Source organism: Halichoerus grypus, chromosome 15, assembly GCF_964656455.1.
Source record: "Halichoerus grypus chromosome 15, mHalGry1.hap1.1, whole genome shotgun sequence".
Lineage (NCBI taxonomy): Eukaryota > Metazoa > Chordata > Mammalia > Carnivora > Phocidae > Halichoerus > Halichoerus grypus.
In genome coordinates this window covers 26286648-26307993 of record NC_135726.1, presented here as the reverse complement: position 1 = coordinate 26307993, position 21346 = coordinate 26286648, and the positions used below count along the sequence as shown (strand labels likewise).

General features: G+C 59.9%; 1 protein-coding gene across 4 annotated transcripts in view; it reads left to right on the top strand.

The window, feature by feature from the left end:
• The first annotated feature begins 623 nt into the window (after positions 1-623).
• ADGRG1 (adhesion G protein-coupled receptor G1) overlaps positions 624-21346 on the top strand; it is a 37214-nt gene continuing 16491 nt past the window's right edge. Inside the window, exon 1 of one of the 4 annotated variants that reach the window (XM_078062801.1) lies at positions 624-736. The gene's annotated coding sequence lies outside the window, so the exon portion shown is untranslated. Of the gene's footprint in view, positions 737-7527; positions 7765-17400; positions 17629-17934; positions 18175-21346 lie in introns of those variants that run through there. The other 3 variants (XM_036117528.2, XM_036117529.2, XM_036117530.2) reach the window with 3 other exon arrangements.

The window sequence follows — 21346 nt, the reverse complement described above, 5'->3', positions numbered from 1 at the left end:
GGCCAGGCAGGGCTGGGGGCCAGTGGTCCAGGAGCAGGCTGGGAGGGGTGTGCCCAGGGCCCCCATGGGAGCCTCTGGGATGGGGCAGAGCCTGTCTGGACTACTTGCCTCTACACCCCCTGGGGGTACCTGCCCCCAACCCCTCCTTAGGACGAAACTCCCGTCCCTGTGCCCACCTTTTGTCTGTCTCAGTTCCTGCTTTGTGTCCTGCAGGAGGCTGGAGGTTCTGAGGGTAGAGACTGGGTACCCCATTCCCCATCCCCGTGCAGCACCACCTTACCGCCGACCTCCGCCAGCTCTGGGGCTGCTGACTTGTTTTCCCTGTAGCCAGGTAAGCCTGGGCCCAGGCTTCAGGTGGGGCCTGAGCTCGGGGAGCCACTCACAGAGGTGGTGATTACGTAGGGCGGGCCAGTACCCCCGAACAGTGACTCCCCCAGGCTCATCCAGGGCCCACGGGCGGGCCAGCCCACGCATTGGGTGGAGGTGCTGAAAACCCATGGAGGGCTGAGGCCGAGGGTGCGGGGCACTCAGCACCCAGGGGGGCCAGGGCAGGCCCTGCAGAGAAATCCGGGAATGAGAGAGGGAGGTGGCAGCCAGCCGGAAATTCAAGACAGGCAGGCGGAGCCTTACCTGGGACAGCCTGCCCAGACAAGCTCAGGCTGGGTGCCCGTGAGCCCTGGGAGGAGGTAGAAGGGGAGGAAGCAGGGTCCGGCCAGGGGTCTGCCGAGACTCGGAGGTAAGAAGTCGCTGTTCGCTGTTTATGGTGGAGGACGGGGCAGGAAAATTTGGCAAAGTTAGACTCCCAGCCTGGCCCATTTGACCTTGGCAGGCTCTCAGGTCTAGTTCCATGCTCTGAGGGCATGTGGGAGGCCCGGCCCTTGGTCTGCTCAGGGTTCTGGGCAGGTTTGGAGGCCCTGGCTGTCCTGGGGTTCCCCCTTGCTGCTCTGAGTGTGGGCTGGTCGTTTTGGCACAGGGAGGCTGGCGGGGGGCAGTGCGGGAGACTGCGTAAGGTTGAGGACCAAGGTGGGGCTGCGAGCCCCAGGGCTTGGATGGGGAGGCAGGAGACAGGCACCCGGCCTCTGCCTGTTTTGTCCCCCAGCACCCAGAGCCTGTTTCCTCCTTGGATCCCGAGGGAAACCGGTTTGGGAGCAGGTTGACCCAGGTTGTTTGACTTTTGACAAGGAAGAGAAAGACAGCCTGCCTTGGTCAGCTGAGCAGAGGGGACAGGGCCCAGGCCTGGGGGCATGCCGGCCCTGTCTGGCTAGCACAGGATTCTTAGCCTTTCCCCAAGTCCCTCAGGTCTCTGTGATGAGACTGCTACTTGGTGGCCGAGGACACACCGGGATTGGAGAGCCATCATGGAGGGAAAGGCCTGGGAGCTTCCTTCCCTGGGTGCTTTCCCTGTCTGCACCCCGAGGGGGCTGGGCAAGGGCCACGGTGTGAGAACAGGAACCGGAGCAGCGGTGTCCCCCGCCACCAAGGGGCACAGCCCTCCTGGTCCTCCAGCCCCACGTGCCAGCCAGCCAGACAGATGTGGGTGGCCGGAGGTGGGAGGAACCTGGCCTCTGGCCAGCTCTGCCCTTACCAACTTGGCTCCCTTGGGGTGTGTGGGCAGCAAAATGGGCCCCCCACGTTCCCTCTGTTAATTAGCCCCTGCTAGTGAGTGGCTGTCATTGCCGCTCCATTATGCCTCCCGAGCCATCTGCGCCCCCGCACTTAGGGGGAGACCCCGGCTGCTGGGACAGAGGCACGTGCAGAAGGCAGTGCTTCTGGAAGCTGTTGGGGTGTCTCCTGGGGCCGGAGCCCGGGTGCTCTGCGGGCTTTCCACGGCTCTTTCTTTCCCTGAGAGAGAAGTGGTGGCCGCTGGAGTCCCGGGTGAGGAAAGGGGCCCCCTCTCCCCTCCTGCCATCGGCGCCTGCGCTCTGCTGGGCACCGATAGGCAGGTGTGGGGGAGGAGGGGTGGGGCACACGGGGGAGGTCAAAGTCGAGATCCGGGGCTCTGGGGACACTCTGGCAGTCAAATGAGGTGGTACCTTGTCCCTGTGAGTCAAAGCAAGTCCTGCCGCCTTTGTACACTGCTGTGCCGCCCGACGGGTAGTCACCCCACCTCTCTGGGCCTCGTTTGCCTCCCTCGGCGGGGGCGCTACAATACCCCACTGCTGGACCAGAGGCCTCTGGCCTAAGTCTGGGTGCCATCCAAACCTCAGAGTCCAGGGCCCAGGGAGTTGCTGACAGAAGGGGCGCGACCATGGAGACATCGGCTTGGTGGCCTGTCCCAGCCCTCCTGTCTGAACGGGGAGGAGGAGTTAGAAGTCTCCTCTGCGCACGGCCCCCCCCCCCTCCCGTTGAAGTATGTAAGAGCCCCTGTTATTGCTCTGCTGGTGAGACAGGCCTGGTGTCCCCATTTCAGACCTGGGGACACCCAGCACAGAAAGCTCAGAGCTGGACAATGTGGTGTCAGGTCCCATGCGGAGCTATTTGAAGGACTCTAGGGCCATGCTGGGCGGGGGGGGGGGAGTCTAGGTGGGGCGAGGGGCAGTTTGGAGCCTCCCGGTCACTGGGTCTCCCCCAGGCCTGAGCAGGGTACCTCGGGGCCCCTTGGGTGGAGCGGTCCTCCCAGCTATACTTCGGGCTCCAGAGGCCAAGTGGGAAGGCGCCACCCAGCCCACCTAGCTCCAATCCCCTGAGCTACAAAGGGGGACCTGATGTTCACAGATGGCTAGGACCTCCCCTGAGGAACCCAGGCCTCCAGATGCCTGTCCCTGCACCTGTTTCCCATGGCAAGAGTGGCCCAGCCTCGCCGGCATGAAAGTGGGGGTGGGGAGAGAGCTTGTGGTCCATCTTTGGTGGGCCCATCCTTGCCCTGGGGCTCAGGGGCTTCTGATGGCTGAGAGACAGGAGTGTGGCCAGAATGACCTTCCAGGCCTGCTCTGGCTGGATCTAATCTCCTGCCGAGTGCAGCTGGGGGCTGGGCTGAGGTCAGACATTCCGTCATGCCTGGAAAGAGGGGGTGGCAGCTCTGTCTACCTTCTATCTCAGGCAGCTGGCCACCCAGGTGTGCCTGCCTCCTGGGGAGGTCAGCAGGGGTGGTCCTTGGATGCCCAGCCAGCCTGAACTCTGTGAGGACTTACATTCTGTAGTGGTCTCCTCCCAGCAGGACAGGAACAGGGGGGATGTCTGTCTGCCTGCCTGTCTGTGCTGGGCCCAAGGCCACTTCTTGTTTGTATGAGGTCAAGATGCCACTGGAACCAGGAAAGTGGTACTGGGGGAGTTTCAAGGCCTTGAAGTTAGATCCTGGCTCAAATCCTGTGTGACCTTGGGCTGGCTCCCTTCCCTCTCCGACCCTCAGTCTCTTCCCCCAGCAAATGCGACAAGGCCTCCTTGGCAGAATTGTGCGGTGGGTGGGGGGGGGGGGAATGAAAGTCACTTGCCTGCCACGTAGTGCTCAATAGGGGTGCATGGACTCTGTCTCAAACCTTCAGGGGGGAGGGGTGGAGAGAGGGGCCAGTGCTGGGACAGGTGTAGACACAGGAGCCCTGACCACAAGCTCCAGAGCTTTTGAAATGTGATGCAGGTAAATGTGGGTTGCATGTTTGTGCAATGTGCACCTGCCTCAGCTTCACCCCTAAGGGAGCCAACTGGGTCCAGTCTGTTCTTGGAGCTCCAAATAAGGTCTCAGAAAAACAGGCGTGGACCTCGTGGTCTCCGCCCTCCTGTTTGCCTGGCCTTGCAGTCCATCCTTGGAGTTGGCACCAACCTGCTACACCCCAAGTCTGGGCTTGAATCTCCATTAGACTTGTCCCATTTTAATGGCCCACGGGGCCCCGTGTTCTCCCAAGTCTTGGATATGTCGGGCTCCTTGTTCCTTCTCCAGCCGGGGGATGAGCAGTGGGTGGGGGAGGCAGGCTTAGGGCACGGGGCACACAGCTCCCTTTGTGAGAGAGGCTGAGTCATATGGGCAACACCATCCACGCCGGGCCCTGGGGCGGCTGTGACGAGAGATGGTGTTATCATGGGGCCACAGCTGCCCCCGCGCCTGTGGCCAGGAGGCTTTCCCATGGGAATGAACCGGAGGTGTCTGGCCGCAAAGCACGTGGTCTGGATCCCAGGACCCAGGTTCAAGTCCTGGCTCGGGTGCTGATGTGCCGTGAGCCTTTGGGAAGCTTCTCTTTTCGAGCCTCAGTTTTCATCTCTGTTAAATGGGAACAGTCATCACTGTTTTGTAGAGGAGATACTGGACATGGAAGGACTTTGCCGGGTTGCCTGGGTGGCTCAGTCGTTAAGCGTCTGCCTTCGTCTCAGGTCATGATCTCAGGGTCCTGGGATCGAGCCCCACACTGGGCTCCCTGCTCAGCGGGGAGTCTGCATTTCCCTCTCCCTCTGCCCCTCCCCCCGCTTGTGCTCTCTCATGCTCTGACAAATAAATAAAATCTTTAAAAAAAAGAAGAAAAAAAAAGAAAGGACTTTGCAAACTGTGGAGGGCCAGGCCTTTGTTGACTTTATGATAACCACAGTGACACTGGCCAATATTTGTACCCACCTACTGTGTGCCCGGCGTGGTGCTCAGTGCTTTACAAGACCCCTCAGCTCGCAAAGGGACACGTGTGGACTTGAAGTGCTCTTGTCCAATAAAAACCCACCTCCAGGCAGCCAGTGGTTGCCCGTGACCCTTCCCACAGGAGGGCACAGCTCTTCACTGTCTTCAAGGCTGGCTCACACTGCCCTGGGGTGCTTTCCCTGTCTGGACCCAGCCCTTCAGCCCTGAGCCCGGCAATGTGTTTCCAGGCCTGTTGGAAGGTTCCCTCATTCACAGGGGCCCCCCCATTCCACTGTACCCAAGGGCAGCCTCTTCCCTGCCTCCCAGATCTGCACCCCCTCCCACGCCCCCCATGCTTCAGGACAGTTTCTGACATTTCTTCATGCCCCTCACCTTCACACGTGGGCAAGGGGGTGCTAGCCCTGCTTCGGGTTCTTGGACCAAAGTCTCCCCCCCAATCTCTCCCTCTGCCTCTATGTTCTCCACTGCCCCACTGGACCGCCCCTCTACCCAGCCCACTCACGTTGTTGGCGTAAGCCCCCGAGTCCAAACCAGGGTTTCTCTTGCTGAATTACTTTGTGTCTCTAAAATACCAGTGGGACCCAGCCCACAGGTTTGGGGGGATGAAATGAGAACAATCCATCTAAAACAGAGCATCCTGCACAGGGAACCCTATGGACACAGCAGCTCTTACCAGTCCTGTTATTAGTACTAATAATAGGTGTTATTGTGATGAATAGTAATTTATTGGGTTTCTCATTTGTGACCCCCAGAGCACTCTGGGAGCTCTGCAATGCCAGTAATTGACTCCCAGTGTCACCCTCATGTGAGCCCAACTCAGGGCTGGGTGGGCCCGCTGTCCACCCCTGCCCTGGAGCCTGGCACGGTGCCCAGCACGTAGCAGGTCTCTGAGAAGCCCGACGGTGACAGGGCGGGCAGAGCTTGGCAAGTTATCTCCGTCCTGGGCCAGTCCAGTGCATAGGCCTTTCCCAGGTGGCCCGAGGGGCCTGGCTCCAGGCTTCTGTGTCCTTTGCTCAGATGTCCTGCAGAGAGAGTGGTGCCTCCAACACTCCACCTGTGAGGGGCTGGTCCGCACCCTCTGTGGGGGGGGGGTATTGGGAGGGACTGCTTCCTGCTGGCTTGCACCCCGGGGGACAGCTGACGCCGCCCCGGCTGCCAGCTGGCCTGGACCTGAAGGACAGACCTTGGAGAAACTGAGGCTTAGAGGCGGTAACTTGCTCAGGAACATTGCATGTCAGGGACACCACATCCTTTTTGGATAACTCACTTCCGCTCCATTGTTTCCTGGCCCCCCAGCACGAACTGGCCCCTCCAGCCCTGGCAACGAGCGAGTGCCCACTGTGGCCCTGGGAGGGAACAGTGGGCCAGACACGGGCCAAGTGCCCACAGTGCCCGCCTGCCGCGGGCATCGGCCACAGCCCGCCTGGGGGGCTGATCGCTTGGAGAGCACAGCACTGCTTCCTGGAAGCTCTGGCCTGGGGGCCTCCCTGCCCTTCACCATTCACTTTATTGCCTTTCTCCCTGTGGCTTGATCTGTGTAGGCGGGTGAGGGGTACATCTCACCCACAGCGGACCTCTGGCCTCCTAGACTGCCTAAAAAGCTTCTATTCATGTGGCATCAGGGGACTTTTCCATGTCCCTTTTCTAGAATGCAGATCCTTGCACGAGAGAAGGGGTCTGCAGTGCCCTGAGCATCTGATGTGCCCAGGCCCCATGCCAGGGGTCCGGGGAGGCTGGATTCATGAGTGGTCAGGAGCACTGTGTGGAGCCAGACCTCCCTGGGCCTCCATCCCAACTGTGCCACTTCCCAGCTGGGTGACCTTGGGCACGTGAATTCCCTTCTCTGAGCTGCATTTCTCTGCCTTTTGCTCTCCCCTCTTCATCACCACATTCACAGCGAATATTTATTGAGGGCTCATCAAGTGCCGGGCACTGGCCTGAGCAACATGTTTTCCTCCTCACCCCTGCCCTGTGGTGCTATGGTGATGGTGGGAGGGAAGATTCTGGAATGCAGTAAATAGTCAGTAAATGTAATCATTATTGTTATTATTGTTGCTGTCATCACTTACCCTCATTATATTGTGAAATTCCTACGGCACCTTTGACTTGGGAATCGGGTAGGGATGAGGGAAGACAGGGAGCTCCAGGCCTGCAGGGTGGGCTGTGAGCCGTCTGGAGCTCCCGGACTCTCAGGGTGGCTATGAACCTTAGCAGTGGGAGGGAGCCTCTGACAGAGGCCAGTGGCCAGAAGGGAATGCATTGGGCATTAGCCCATTTCCAAATTTCTCTCTTTGGGCTTTTGGAAGCCACTGGGAATGGTTCTTCACCTGGGCCTCAGTTTCCCCTTTGGCCCAGCAGATGTACCCCCGGGGTCTCAGAATCTGGAACGGGAGTCTTGGATTGTTGAAACTTGGGGAGCATTGAGATAGGTCCCTTTGCTGTGACAACTGAGGCTCAAGGAGAGCTCAAGGTCAGGCGGTCAGGTGGTCAGTTCTGCGTGGCCACATGCCAAGCCACTTGACACCCCCGCCCCCCCTTCTCCAGTGCTTTCCGCTCTGCCGGTCAGCGCCGGCTCCTGTCTGCTGCCAAGGAGGCTGGACTCTCCTTCAGGAAGGGGCAGTTGTCGCCTGGGCCTGGCGTGGGGGGGAGGCAGCATCTGAGGGGCCTGTCGCCGTGGCAACCCTGGTTTCTCTGCGGGAACTTGGGGGAGAAGAGCCCCGGGGGTGGGGGGAAGCGACAGATGGAGGGCGGGGAGGCAGAGTTATCCCCAGCAGGGGCTGTCTGTCCACGGAGCCTGGCACCTGTCTGCCTGGATGGGTGGTGAGGCTGATGTGCCCCCTTGCCCAGCGCTGAGTCATGGGCATCCCCCAGGGTCACTGCCAGAGCTTTCTTGGCCCTGCCCCCTCCCAGCCTCCCTCTGAGAAATCCGTGACTCACGTAAGGTCCCGTCATCCCAGCCAAGCTAGGGAAGAGGGAGGAGCCCGGCTGGGGCAGGAGGGGGCGTCCCCCCCGCAAACACACGCTGCCGCCTCCGCAGCTCCCTGCCCGCCTTGCTCTGCCACAAGAGAGGAGCTGGGAGCCTCCCACGCTCACCAGCCCGCCCACTGGGGGCACCCGGACCCCGGTGGCTGGGTGAAGCCTCCGAGGTGAATCGTGAAAGGCATTCCAGCAGCCTGGCCCCACATAGGACCTTCCACCGGCACCAGGTACCAGATCAAGGGTGTGACAGCGGGAAGGAGGAAGGATGCGGTGTGTGTGGTGGAGGGTAGGCTGGAATTGGGAGGTCTCTCGGTGGCAGCCAGCCCCGATGGACTATGTGGTGTGGGGTCTCCAGGGTTGGCCAGGATGGACAGGGAGGTGGCTCAGAAGGGGATGGGGCCCCAGAGGCTGGAATCTCTCAGAGCCACTAGTCATTTGTTACCAGAGAAACTGAGACTCAGGGTGGTATAGTCACGAGGTCCAGCAAACTGGGGTCTGCTCTCTGGTCCGCTCCTGCTCCCACTACACAGATGGGGGAACTGAGGCTCCCAAGTCATGTATCCAGTCTAGCAGTAAAGGGCCAGGGTCCAGCCTGGGGGAGGAAGGGCTTTGTCCACAGATGCCCAGGGCTGGGTCCAGGGTGCCCAAGTGAGTCAAGGGCAGTCTGGCTCCTCACCACACAGGCCACTGCGGTCCCAGCCGTGGGGTCTGAGAGAGAGTGCAGGGGAGTAGGGGCAGATAGATAGGGGAGCAGAAGCCGCAGCCGGAGCCCCCTGCCCGCTAACCACCACCCCGGTGCTCCTATCTGTGTGGCACTGATAGGAATTTCTCCCCAGGCGCTACCGCAGTGCCCGCCCTGCTCCAGCGAGGGGGGTCTACTGCTTCCTCTTCTCTCCTCTTCCCCAACCAGCCTCCTTCCTGCGGGACTGAGCGGGGGTCTCCCGTGGCCCCACAGGAGGGACTGGTGCTCGTTTTACTGAGGAGGGTTGGGGGGGTGCCTATATTGAGACAGGCACCTCTCACCCCTCCACCCCAACTCCCATCCTGCTTGGTGGGGTGGGTCGGAAGAGCCTTTGTGTCTCCAGAGGGCCAAGGAAGTTATTCATGCAAGCACTTATTGAGTGCCTTCTGTGTGCCTGATATCCTGGGGGGGGGGGGCAATGAATGAGACAATTAAGGTGTCTTAGAACTCCTGGGTGGCCCAGACTGAGCCAAGCTCCTGCCCCCTCACTGTGGGTACCCTGAGGGCAGAGGCGCTTTCTTGGGGTTGGAGACTGAGTGGGAAGAAGCCTCTCCTGTCAGTGAGAGCCACCAGCTGCTGAGTTGGTTCCCCAGAGCCCAGGCCAGGGTCCTGTGGGAACTCCCCTGCCAGTGTCCAGAGGTTGGACTAGTTTGGGGGACAGACGTACTCCCCCTTGGCTGCAAGGACCCCGGGGATCTGAGATACAGATCCACCTCAGTCAAAGCACTTTGCCTTGCCTCTCTCTCTCTGGGCCTCAGTTGTCCCAGCTGCGAAATGGGTGTGTAGGGGTGATGCTAGCTGTCCTGTCTCCTGTGGCCCTGGGGCTTGGCTGCAAGAGTGTCAGCTTGTGAAGGACACCAGTCCGGGCACAGCCTGTTGGGGAGAGTCCGGGGGAGACGCTGTGCGAGGCAGCCTGCGCGCGCTGCCGATGCGGGCTTCAGGGTCCTGGGCCACTGGACGGGGGCTGGTCAGCCTGGCTGCGACACCCCGCCTTGTCAGGGACACCGCTAAATGAGACAGTGAGGATCTGAAGCTGAGGAGTGACATAATGTTGCTCGTAGAGGGGAAGAGCTTTCTGAGCTGGGAGGACCCGGCTGAGCTTAGAGACCGGTGGGGAGGGGAGAGAGGGTGGATGCACATATATGAAGATGGGGTGAGGGGCGTTTTGGGCAGAGGCCACCGCATGGAAAAGGTTTGGGAAGGACGAGAGCGGGGAGATGGGGCAGGTGATGGCACTGGAGACCTGCCATGGGTCACTGTATGGGGTCTGGAGCGCCCAGCCGGCAGGTCTCACTCCGCTCTGCAGGCGGAGGGATGGCATTGAGGCCAGCAGCCAGGTCAGCCGGGTGCCGGGTGACCCCCGCAAGATGGAGAGGGTAAGGCTGTGACGGGGTGGCCTGGCTGCCCAAAGCCCAGGCTGTGGGGTTCATCGCTCACTCGTGCTTGGAAGGCAGCTTCATGGCTGTGGGGACAGAGGGGGAGATGGCCGCCCGGCTGAAGGGAGGGCAGCTGAAAGAGGCAGGGTCTGTGTGCTGGGGGGATCGCCTTCCTAGCGGGGCCCGGCGTGACAAAGACGGGAGGGGGAGGCAGGCTCAGCCATGAAGGGGGCCTCGTGGGCCGTGCTCCGTGCTCCCGCTGAGCCGGGCCACAGCTCCCTCGGTCCTCGGCAGAGCTGCGTGTGGGGGTGAGGGCGGGGCCCCTCCCAGGGATGCAGGCACAGGTGGGCTCCTACAGGGCAGGGGTGAAGAGTCAGGGGCAGGGCATGGAGGAGGCAGTGGGGATGTCGGGCCTGGCACCCCCAGACCCTGCCTTCTGATTCCCAGCAGATGGGGCGTCACGTGAGCAAACAGCAGTCAGGGAACCAGGAGCCGAGGGACCAGGCAGATGGCAAGTGGGGAGTGGGGCAGGGCTGGCACAAAGGGGCCTCTCAGACAGTGCGGAGGGGCTGGCTGGGCCTCGAACCCCTCCGGGCTTACCCTCTGCCCGTCTGGTCCTCATGCCTCACCGGGAGTTCCTTGAGGCCCTCGGGGAGTCCCGCAGATTCTGGGGTCAGGTCTGGACTGCCGGGGAGAGGGGCCAAGGGCGTGGGAGGAGCTCGGGACACACAATTTCTGACCCCTGCCCGGGGCCAGCCTGCCCCTCAAGCCCCAAACTCTCCCTGGTTCCCCGGGGGCTTGGCCTGAGCTAGAACATCCTGGAGCTCCCCTGCCCTCAGACCCTGCTGGGCCCTGGGCTCAGCGCTTTGCACACCCCTTCGTTCCCGCGAGGAAGGTGCTCCTGATGTGTCCACTTGAGAGACGAGGACACTGAGGCACGGGAGGCTTACCCATGAGGAACTGCTTGTCTTTGGGGCTCCAGAGTCTGCGATCTTGCCCACCGTGCTCTCCCGGCCCCCTCAGTCGGGAGGGGGCCCCCGGGCCAGGCCAGGCTCCGTGCTGGGTGCCAGAGAGCGTGCGCCCTTGTCTCGACCCCAGCCCTGCCCCTGCCGAGCCCGTGCTCTACTAGGGTGTCAGGACCCACGGAGACAGCAAGGCCCGTCTGCCTGCGGAGAACCCTGGCTTTGTTCATCTCTGGTGGTGTGAACGTGGGCGTCTGCCTCAGTGTCCTCATCTGGAAAAGGTGGGTAACAGTAGTGTCGCCGTTGGGCGGCTGTTGTAAACACGAAGGAGTGATTGCAGGAAAGCAGGCAGAGCAGGGCTGCGCCGTGTAAGTTAGTCTTTATCCTAAGATCTCCACATCGGGCAGACGGAGGCGCTGAGGCCCAGAGACAACCCAGGGGGTGGGGGGGGCTTCATCCTGCCTCCCCCCTGTGGAGAGCTGGGGCCACTTGGGCTCTGGCAGGACCTCGCCCTCCCCCTCCCGCCTGAGTGGCGCTTTGGTGGGAAGGTCATGGGGTGGGCATCAGGCTCCTGAGCTGCTGCAGGCTCAGGCTCAGGCTCAGATAGTTTGTGGTACGCGTGGCAGTTCCAGGCAGGCAGAGATAAAGGCTGAGCCCCAGAGAAGCTGGCAGAGCTTCTAGGCATCAGTGGACAGGGCTCTACATTACAGGGAGGCGGCCGGGGTGGGGGGGGGCTCGCTGCGGAAGCCAGCCCTGCTCGGGCTCCCTGCAGCTAATGGCTCTAGCCCGGCTCCCCACCCCCCCGGGCTCAGGGCCACTTCAGTGAACTCCAGATAAGCAACGATTAGAGACTCGAGCCACCTCTCAGGCCTCTCTGCCCCGTCCTCAGGTCTCTGCCTTCCCCCTCCCAGAAGCCCTGGCTTTGTCCTTCAAGGCCCACGCAGGAAAGCAGAGGGCCCCAGGGGCCCCAGGTTGTCACCCGCCTGGACCTCAGTGTCCCCACGATACACAGAGATGAGCGTCCCACCCCCGGGCAGGGTGGTTGCTGGTATCTGGAGCAACCCCTGCGTGGGAAGTGTGTACGTAGCTCATGGTGCAGCTTTGAGAGGTCTTCTCTAAACCCGGGCTGAAGATTTTGTCTTCAGGGTCACGTGGTGGCTGAGTTAGAACTAGGTTCAAATCCTGGAACAGTGACCTTGAACAAGCAGCTCAATCAAAGCCTCATTACTTAGGCTGTAAAATGGGGATGAGGACACCTAAGTCTCTAATATCTCTATGAGACCCTGTGGGGGATTAGGGGAGACAGCTGCCCGCCTAGGGCCCCATGAGCAGAAGAGCCCCACGCTGAGCTGTCCCAGACCTTTGCTCCTTCATCACCCAGCTTGGCTGTGCCCCCGGGAGAGGCAGCCCAAGGTGGTGGCACTGGGCTGTCTGGTTCTGTCCCAGCTCTATTAACTGTGTGAACTTGGACAGGTGTATGAGCCTCTCTGTGCCTTGTTTCCTTCATCTTTAAAGTGACGCTGGTAATGGTCCCTTGAGAAGGTTAAGTGAGCACACCATAAGTGATATTGTCATTGCCACTGATCTGGGCCACCACCAAGACCTCAGGAAGCAGCATGAGTTTATCCAGGAGCATTCGCTTTGTGCTCCCATGCCGTCACTGGGAAAGGCACCAGGCCCCCCAGAGCCCATGCGGGCCCTTGGACACTCCCATCCAATGGGGTCTTGATCTGCTGGGATGGAGTTCTTCAAGAATGGGGCTCCCTCCTTCTCCTCTCTGTGACCCAAGTCCTGACCCGCTTGGCCATTGTCCTGGGCCTGCAGGGGAGGCCTGAGTTCAAGTTGGGCTTGTTTCCTTGGGCAGCACTCTCTGGTTGCTTCTCTGCTGGGCTGAGTTTCCTTGGCTTCTTGGCCCCTCGCCTGCGCTGGGTGGCTGACCCCCTCTGGGTCCCCGGACAAGTATGGCTCTCAGGGTGCACTCTGTGGTTAGCACCCTGGGTCTCTGACCCTGTGGTGGGGGGACAACTGTCTAGACCCACCTGTCTTCATGGTGACAAATGTGAGGGGTGAGCCCCAGGGGCTAGCTGGAGCAACTGAGTCATGTTTGGCCTGGCACCCTCTGCCCACTGCTCCTCAGGCTCTGTCACCATCTGGCCATGTGCCAAACCCTTGGAGAGACTCATAAACAACCCCCCCCCCCACCTCTAGTACCTATAGTTTCACTGCCTACAAAGACCGTCATTCAGTCTCGGGTGCTGCTGGCCTTTGGAGATTTGAATCCTTATCTACATTTCACAGATGAGGAAGCAGATCTGAGGTTCCCTGGACAGTCAGTGGGGGCCTGAACCCAGGCCTGAACCCAGGCCATGGCACCACAGACAGCTGCTCCCATTTGAGGGAGTGAGCTTCCCATCCCTGCAAGTGTTTAAGTTTGGCAGGGAATTGTAGAGGGAACTTGAGCAGCAGGTGGGGTTCTTCACGGCTCCTTCCAGCCCCGAGCTTTTCTGGCCCTGAGTGGGAGAGGTGCCCAAGTCCCACATTGTCCCCAGGCATTGAGCCCCTGAGCAGCCAGCCCGCTGGTCATCTGAATGGCATCAGGCGATGTTTGAGGGGGCAGGTGGGAGCTCCACAGCCTTGCCTGTCACCGTGCCCGGACTTCCACCATTAGCGCCATCCAGTGGCATCTTTGGGAGGCTCCCACTGGCCTCCCAATCATCCAGTGGGCTGGGTGGAAGGCACACGGGGATCAGACTGGGGATCAGGGATCGGGGATGGGGCGGGAGTGGACTGGAGGGTGTGATGGAGGGGTCAGGAAGGGGGCACATGCACCCCAAGTCATCAGGGAGCTGACGTTGCCCCTTGCTGTCCCTATCCAATGGACCCGTGCCTGGGCAGGGGTGTTCCTGGCCCTGTGGCGCTTCCCCCTCCCACACACCTGCATGTGATGGAGCCTGGCGAGAGCCGTGCGCAGTGGGCAGGGCCGGGAGGAATCCTCACACGGTTTCCTCAAATCTGTATTTATCCTACGTCTGTGGCGCACCTGCCACGCCCTCTTGGGCTCTGCCACCTCTGCGCACAGCCCAGACCAGACGGGCGGGGACTGCTCGCCAGCTCCCGGGCTGGGAGCCAAGGATGCCGAGGTCCTGGTGCCTGGCCTGGCGGAGGGGGAGCCAGGCGGGGGAGCGGTGCCCGTCTCTAGCCGTCCTTGGGAGGCTGGCCGGTGCTTCCGCACAGAGATGCTGCAGGTGCCAGCATGCCTCAGCTCCGGCCCTCGGGTTCGCTCTCCCGCAGAGCTGGGAGCCTCAGTAACTGCCGTCCGGGGTGGGTAGAAGTGTTCACAGCCCCCGTGGGTGTAGAGGTGAAGGGGCCCAGCCCCTGTTCCTGGGCTGCGAGGCCTCGGGTGCAGGGCAGCCTCGTGGACCTGCCTATCCACCTCCCGAGAGTGGCGGACGCTTCCTCTCCGTGTCCTGGAGAGTCCAGGGCAGGGGGTGTCATGCAGAGCAGGGGGTACAGCGCAGGCAAAGGAGTGTACAGAACTGGATTGGGGTCCAGTTACCAGCTGTGTAGCCCTGAGCAAGCAGCTTCTCTCCCCGTTGAGCCTGTTTTCTCAGCTGTAAAATGGGCATAATAGTGCCACCCTCATAGAGTGGGCGGGCACACGCATTACGGGAGGTTAGGTGCGCTCCATATGGTCTGTGTTCGCACGTGGTTCCTTTCCCTGCTCCAGCTGCCTTGTGAGTCTCTGCATGCTGGCCCTTGGGATATGCTTACCCTCAGCTTCCTAGACCCCAGGATCCTCCCTGGCCACAGACATGTATGGTTTCCCCTCCCCACTGCACCTTGGGGGGGCCCACAGGAGTCCAGATAGAAGTTTAGCATTTGCAGCAGTGGGAATGGGTCCCACCTTCATGGCAAATTCCTCCCTGGGTCCCCTCTTAGCCCTGGGCCATAGGAGAAGGTTGTCAAGAGGCCTGGGGGTAGTAACTTGGCCTTCGTGTCAAGAGAAAAGCCCAGGTTCCGTGATCACGAATTCAGATGGGATCTCAGACATCATCTAATCTAGCAACTTTGAATGTCTGTCTGCCGTCCCAGTGATTTAGGAAAGGCTTGGGCTCCCAGGCTTCTGCATTGCAGGACTTTTCAGAGCCTTTACCAGGCAGCTGTGTATTGGAGGAAATGCTAGGCTGGCATTTAGGGTCCTATCCCTACTCTCAAGCTGTGCACAGTCTTGGGAGTCCCTCTCTTGCCAAGCACTTGGCAGAGATGTTTATGCCCCTGAGCCACTACTCAGAGGTTGGGGAGTCAGGATGGCTCGGTGCTGGAACCCCCTGCCCCAAGTAGCACTTTTGGATCAAAAGTACAGCATCAGGAATTGGCTCCTACTGGGAAGAGGCTTGGAGCCGGTCTGACCTGGGTTAGAATCCCAGCTCTGTCTCATTCATTCATGTATTTAACTAGCAGTCATGCAGCATCTACTATGGACCAGACACAGAGCTAGTACAGGAAATACAAGCGGTGAGCCAGACAGTAAATGCTGAGAAATGGAAAATAAGTAAGCATATTGGAGGGTCATCTCAGACAGCGTTAAGTGCTGTAAAGTTAAGAAGATAAGGTGGCATGGAAGAGGGTGATGATGGGGAGGATAATGTTGGCTGGCTAATCATAGATGGATTCTTGGGGGAGGAGATATTCAAAATAAGGACTGAGAAGAAACCAATCAGGGAACATTCTTTCCTGGATGTGCTATGTTGAAGGGAAAGCACATGCAAAGGCCCTGAGGCGTGTCTGATAGAAAGGAGGCTAATGTGCTGGAGTTGGTAAAAGCAGGGTGGGTCGGGGGAGGACAGGGGCGGGGTGGGGGTGGGGGTGTGTGGGGTCACTAGCTTGTTATTTGGGCAGTTACGCTGCTCCCTGAGCCTCAGCTATGTGATTTGTAAAATGAGCCTCATCATTTTTGTTCCACACTCCGTTCTGGCCGGCAGTGCCGTGAGCATTGTCAATGTCTTTGGCAGAGACTTGGCTCTGGACAACAATGACCTGTGAGCTATTGTAAGTATTTTTGTCATTACAAGTGCTCGGCGACGTTGGGTGGGACCTGCGATGTTGTGCCTCTGTTTCTCGGTGTGTCCCTGCAGTTAGTGAGCACCAAGTGTGTGTAAGAGGCCAGGGGTGCCCCACATGCCCTCCCCTGGTTCCCCTGAACTGCAGCCCCCTGCCAGCTCTTTTTAAGCATAGAAGTTTCTGATCCAACAGTGACTGCCTTCTCTGGCCCAGCAGGCCCTGGAATCCTTTCTGGGGGAAGGTTCCACCGAGAACAGCAACTCCTTTCTTTGCTTTCTTTTCCTCTTCCTCCGGGGGCCAAAAATAGTGCCTGAATGGGACACAGCTCTGGGCCAGCAGCAAGACAATAGCTGCGTCCTGACTGAAGCCGCCTGCTGGCTCCGGTCCATGGCCGGAGGGGGGGGCGGGAGGAGGTGTGAGGCTGCGTGGGCACAGCGTCCCCCTGGCCCCAAGCCCCTGCTGCCTTTCCCATGGCCTCTGCCAGAAACCATTGCAAAGCCCCTCGGTCCCCTTTGAGTGTGATTGCCAAGGGGGTTCCCCACTTGTTCTGGGAAAGTGTTTATAGCTGCTTGGCTGAGACCCTAGCCCCTTAGCCCCCTGAGCAGCGCCACCCTGTCTCCTGATCTGCTGCTGGTCTGGAGCCATAGGCCCCGGCAGAGGCGTCTGCCCCTGGTTCTCTTCCCTGCCCTGTCTGGCACGTGGAGGCCACCCCATGTCTTCGATGTCCCCTCCCCTTTGACTCAATGGCTATGAAGGACTTCTTAGAGGTCAGAGGGCTGTGCCCTCTTGGGAGGAAGTGAGCTCCCTGTCCCTGGAGGTGATCAAATAAAGTTTGGATGTGCACTGGATGGGGGGCAGGATTTGTCAAGCGTCAGATGGACGTTTGGTCTCGATGTCTTCGTGTCTCAGGAGAGATCTTGAAGTTCCAACTAGGTGGCCTTGAGCAAGTCACATCACTTCCCCGAGCCTCTGTTTCCTTATCTGTAAGATAGCTTCAATAGGGCTAACCTTGGAGAGTGGTAGAAATAGATTTCCAAAATGCCTAGTGTAGTACCTAGCACATAGAGGGGGTTTCAGAAGCTTTACCTGTGTTCTCTTGCCTTTCCGCACGGGTACTTCCTCTGCAGCACGGAAAGGAGGATCTGACCCACTCTTGGCCCTCAGGGAACTGTCTGGGAGGAAGCCGGGGGAACCCCCCAGCCCCAGGGATAACTCAGAATGAAGATTCCTGGTGGGCTGTGGCAATCTAGGAAGGCTTCTTGGAGCAGGTGTCCCCCTAAAATGCTTCTAGGGAAGTATGATGCACGTTCTGTATTTGTGAGGGCCAGTAATGAGGGCTGGAGGGGTGTCCAGCCTGGGACAAGGTCAAAGCCACAGGCTGGCAGCCTCCAGGGGCAAAAGCAGCTGCTGATAGGCATCTTTGGTCACAAGGGTAGCCCCCGCCGGGTCCTAAAAGGATTTGGTTTAAAGTCAATGTTGACAAACTTAGGCAGGTGTCCCCCGCTGCTCTCCGTAACCCACCGTCCTCCACCCTGCCCTTCCTCCTGCCGGCTCCTTGCTGGGCCCGGCCAGCATCTGAGTCAGGAGACTTGGGTACCGGACAAGTTAGGGCGCTTGTGCGGTGCTGGGTCGGAGCCCGCCAGTGACGCAGCTCCCTTCCTGCAGCTGCCAACGGTTGCCAGGGCAACGGTTGCCAGGGGCTGCTCTCACCTGCGCCCCTTCTCCCAGGCTGGTGGCTGGGGCTTGCAGCCCGTCTTCCCGGCTGCCCGCTTTGTTTGAAGCTCCAGCGAGGGGGCAGGGGCTGGGCTGGCTCCGCTTCAAAGTCCTCCTCCCCAGAAACCCATCCACCGCCCCAGCAGCCTGCAGCCGCAGACGGGCCAGCCCTTCGCTCACTCGTTCACGCGCTTTGTGTACTTAGAGTCCACTCGATGCCACAAAGGAGGAACCCGGGTATGACTTCCCTAATCCTCCCTTCTTCCCGCCATCCCTCTCATTCCTGGCCCTGCTTCCCTCCCCCCCCACCCCCTCCCTTTTCCTTCTTCTCCCCCCACTCCTTTGCCTCCCCTACCCCTGCTCCTTCCCACCTCCCTCCCCTTCCCCCTCTCTTTCTTCTCTCGGTCCATCCCTCTCCCCCATCTCCCCTTTCTCTCCAGCACTGCTAGGGGAGCTGATGGATGGGGTTTGGGGGGGGAGCTGGGTGGCACCAGGGACCCGGGGAGAGGCACAGATGCCACGCTAAGGGGGATTCAAACAGCGGCCCCAGAAGGAAGTGGCTGGGGGGTAAGGGCTCCTCAGTCACACTCGAGCTCTGGGCTGCACCGTCAATGAATAAAGATAAGCCTCTGAGGGGTGTTGGGAGGCTGCAATCCTGGCTTTCAGGAGCCATGGCACGGGGGTCACCTGGGCCCTCAGGGGAAGGGTGTTCGGAACCCCAAGGAGACACATCTGGAAGCATCTTTCCTGTGAGTTTGAAAGAGAAGGCTTTCTAACAGTCAGGTAAGGTCAAGGGGAAACGGGCCGCAAAACCGAGAGCATCAGTTCTGGAGCCGGGCCCTGGGGTAGCATCTCGTGTGCACCCCTGGCTGGCTGGGCAGTCCCCATCGGGTAGCTCTACCTTCCGGGGACTCAGTTTCCTCATTTGTTAAATGAGCATAATGGCACTTGTCTCTTAAGGTTTTGGGGAGGATGAATGTGTTCCTTTGTGTAAAGAGCTTAGAATTGAGTCTTGCATTTTCCCAGAGCTTAATCGATGTTAGCTGTGTTGCTGGAGGGGGTGAGCACACTGCCCTCGGTGGGAGGGGGGTGGTGCAAATAGCCTTGGAGGACACGGCGGTGCTGTGTGCTCAGTGAGCTGGATGGAATCCGGTCTGTGCCTCCACTGCCCTTCCCTGCAGGGGCCTGGTGCCTCAGCCTTGCCCAGGCCCCCAGCTTTCTTGGGGGGAGGACACCTGGCCATGTGTCCCGTGCACCTCTGGGCCAGGGATCTGGGATCCGGGGAGGAGGAAAGAAAGGGAGGGTTCGTGGCTGGCTTTGGGAATACGAGGGTCTTATACTCCAAAGACGGGCACTCGGCCAGGTCCAGAGTAGCTGATCTGCAGCCCCCAGAGCAGGGTGCTAACTGGGCTGACCTTGTAGGCCTGGCCTTGGGCAGTGTGGGAACACAGATGGGGAAGGGACACTTAATCCAGCCAGCTGAGGTCTGCCTGTGGTTTGAGAGGGAAGACAGTCTGGCCAGGAGGAGGAGATGGCCTAGCACCTTCTTTGTTCCTCGCTGCCACCTGGGGTGTAAGCCCTGCCCTTCCCTGGAAGCATCCAGAGGCCCTGGCCCAGAGAGAAGACAGATGGGGACAGGGATCATAGTCATCCACTTACCACAGAAGGAAACTGAGGCTCAGAGAGGGGACAGGCTGGCCAAAAGTTCCCAGGGCCACTTGGCTGCAGAGTTAGTTCTGGACCGAGCACATCTAACTCCTGCCATCCCCGCTCTGGGCATCTGCATTCTCTGGGCAGGTGCTGACTGGTGCGTGTCCTGGGGTCCTGGAGCCCAGCCTCAGCAGCTCCTTGGGAAGAGGGCTGCGGGGAGACTGGGGCAGGGGGGCAGGCCCCACACTGTGCCAGGAGCATAGAGCTGACACCAGGTCCCCTGAACTGCTCCCGAAAAACCCTGGCGCCTGAGCCCGACCCCAGCCTGGGCCAGATCTGGGACCCTTCCTGATCCCTTTTTAAGTTCAAAGTCCCTATAATCCATTCTTGAATTCTAAGAGGCTTTGATTCTCGGCTTCTAAAAGCTCTGGCATGCTCATATTGCCTCTTTCTTTCTCTTTCTCTGCCCATCCCTCCCTCCCTCCCTCCCTCCCTCCCTCTCAATTCCAGCCTTCTAAGTGTCCCAGCTGCTTGAGGAGAGGCTGAGGGCTCAGCTGGCTCTGGCTGACTTTAATGGAAGGGCCAGGCTAGGGACAGGGCTGGCAGTGCCCCTTTCCCCAAGAGCTGCTCCCGCCGGCCGAAGGGAGGTTGGATGGGGCCGCATATACCTCAGGCTCCCCCCGGGGACCTCTTGCCTGGAAGTGTCAAGGATGGTGATGAGTTGACAGGGGGAACTTCACAGTCTAAATGGCTCCCGAAGCCCATCTCATGGTAGCTAATGGCCTCTGAGGGGCAGGGAGGGGCTGGAGGCTGGGAGGGAGGGTGCTGACAGGTTTCTTACTGTGTGGCCTCAAGATTTTTGAGAGCTTGTTTCTCATGTTGATAACAGGTGCCCATGCTAAAAAGGACATACCATCACAGTGGTCTGGGAATCTAAGCCCAACCAAGCTCTGGATTTTCTTTCTGCAGGACTGATCAGAGCCTTTGACATGCTAATACACAAGACCGAGCAGGGCCTGCAGTATTTCTCTAACTTGGGAACTAGTGCTTCTGGCAAGTTACCACTTGGTAAAGATGAGGAGACTGTCCCAGAGAAGGGATAGGCCCGGGGCATCAGACACAGCTTAAAGCTGGCATCCCAGGGAGGAGGACCCGTGTGTGGAAAGGCTTGGACGCAGGAACACTCAAGCCCGGGCTCACGTCTGCTTGCGTGACTGTACGTTGGCCTCTCTGAGATCTCTTAAGTGAATGGTCTGGGGCCAGACAGAGCAGGCTGCAGGGTGGGTGGCTCTGGATAAGGCTCTGGGGGAGGACTCAGGGTCCTTTCACACGGACAGACCTTTTCCTCCCATCCTAGCAGAGAACTCTCTGCGTCTCCCCTTCCTCGGTCTCCCCACCAGGCCAGGGCCCGTCTGGGTACACAGAGGGAGTCGTTGCCCACGGACTAGGCCAGACCAGAAGCTGCGGGGAGGTGGGGCCATGCGGGCAGGGACGGCCCTCCAGCAGGTCTGGTGCAAGAATGTGAGCCTCACCCCAGGCAGTGAGTGGGCATGACCTTGGCATCCTCCATCCTCCAGCCTCTGGGGGCAGGCGGTTAGCTTAATTTTTATTCTCCTTTATTGTAGAAGAATTCCTGCAAACTGAAGTCACTGCTTTCCCTAGCCAGCCCGGAACGCCCTGCCAGGGGGAACCTCGAGCCGAGGTGGTCACCTAGCCTGAGCTCAGCCACCCCGTTGGAGAATGGGAGCAGAGGGAAGTGAGGGTCTGGGGTGGGGGTGGGGCTGGCCTAGGAGGGGGCGTGGCCCTGGGGCCCTCCCAGGTGTGGTAGGGTCCCTCCTTTGGTTTGTTGGATAGCTGGTGTTTCTAAGTAAGATTTACTTTCTCAAATAATTCGGAAAGCTCCAGGGGAGGGTCTTCTCGGCCCCCCACCCCACCCCCAGGGAGGAAGCACCTGCGAGTGCTGCACTCTCTTCTGTTCTAACTGCCTTCCCTGGCTGCCCTTTGAGGTCTGAGCAGCCCTCTGTTCCTCCTCCGCAGAGCTAACCAGCCCCCACTCCCAGCCTTCTTCTGCTTTCTCCGTGCTCCCCTGCCGACCCGTACACGCGCGTGTGCACGCACCCACACTCGCATGCGTGCTTATATTCTCAAGGCTTTATGCTCACCCATCTGTCTCCTTGTCTCTGTCTTGGGTCACATCCTTCTTTCCTAAGCCCTCTGCCCCAGGCTCAAGGGGGTAGCCCGCAGCTCCCTGTTGCCCCCTCCTGGAGAGCAGCTAAGGATCCAGGCTGGGGCAGGACAGTCGGGC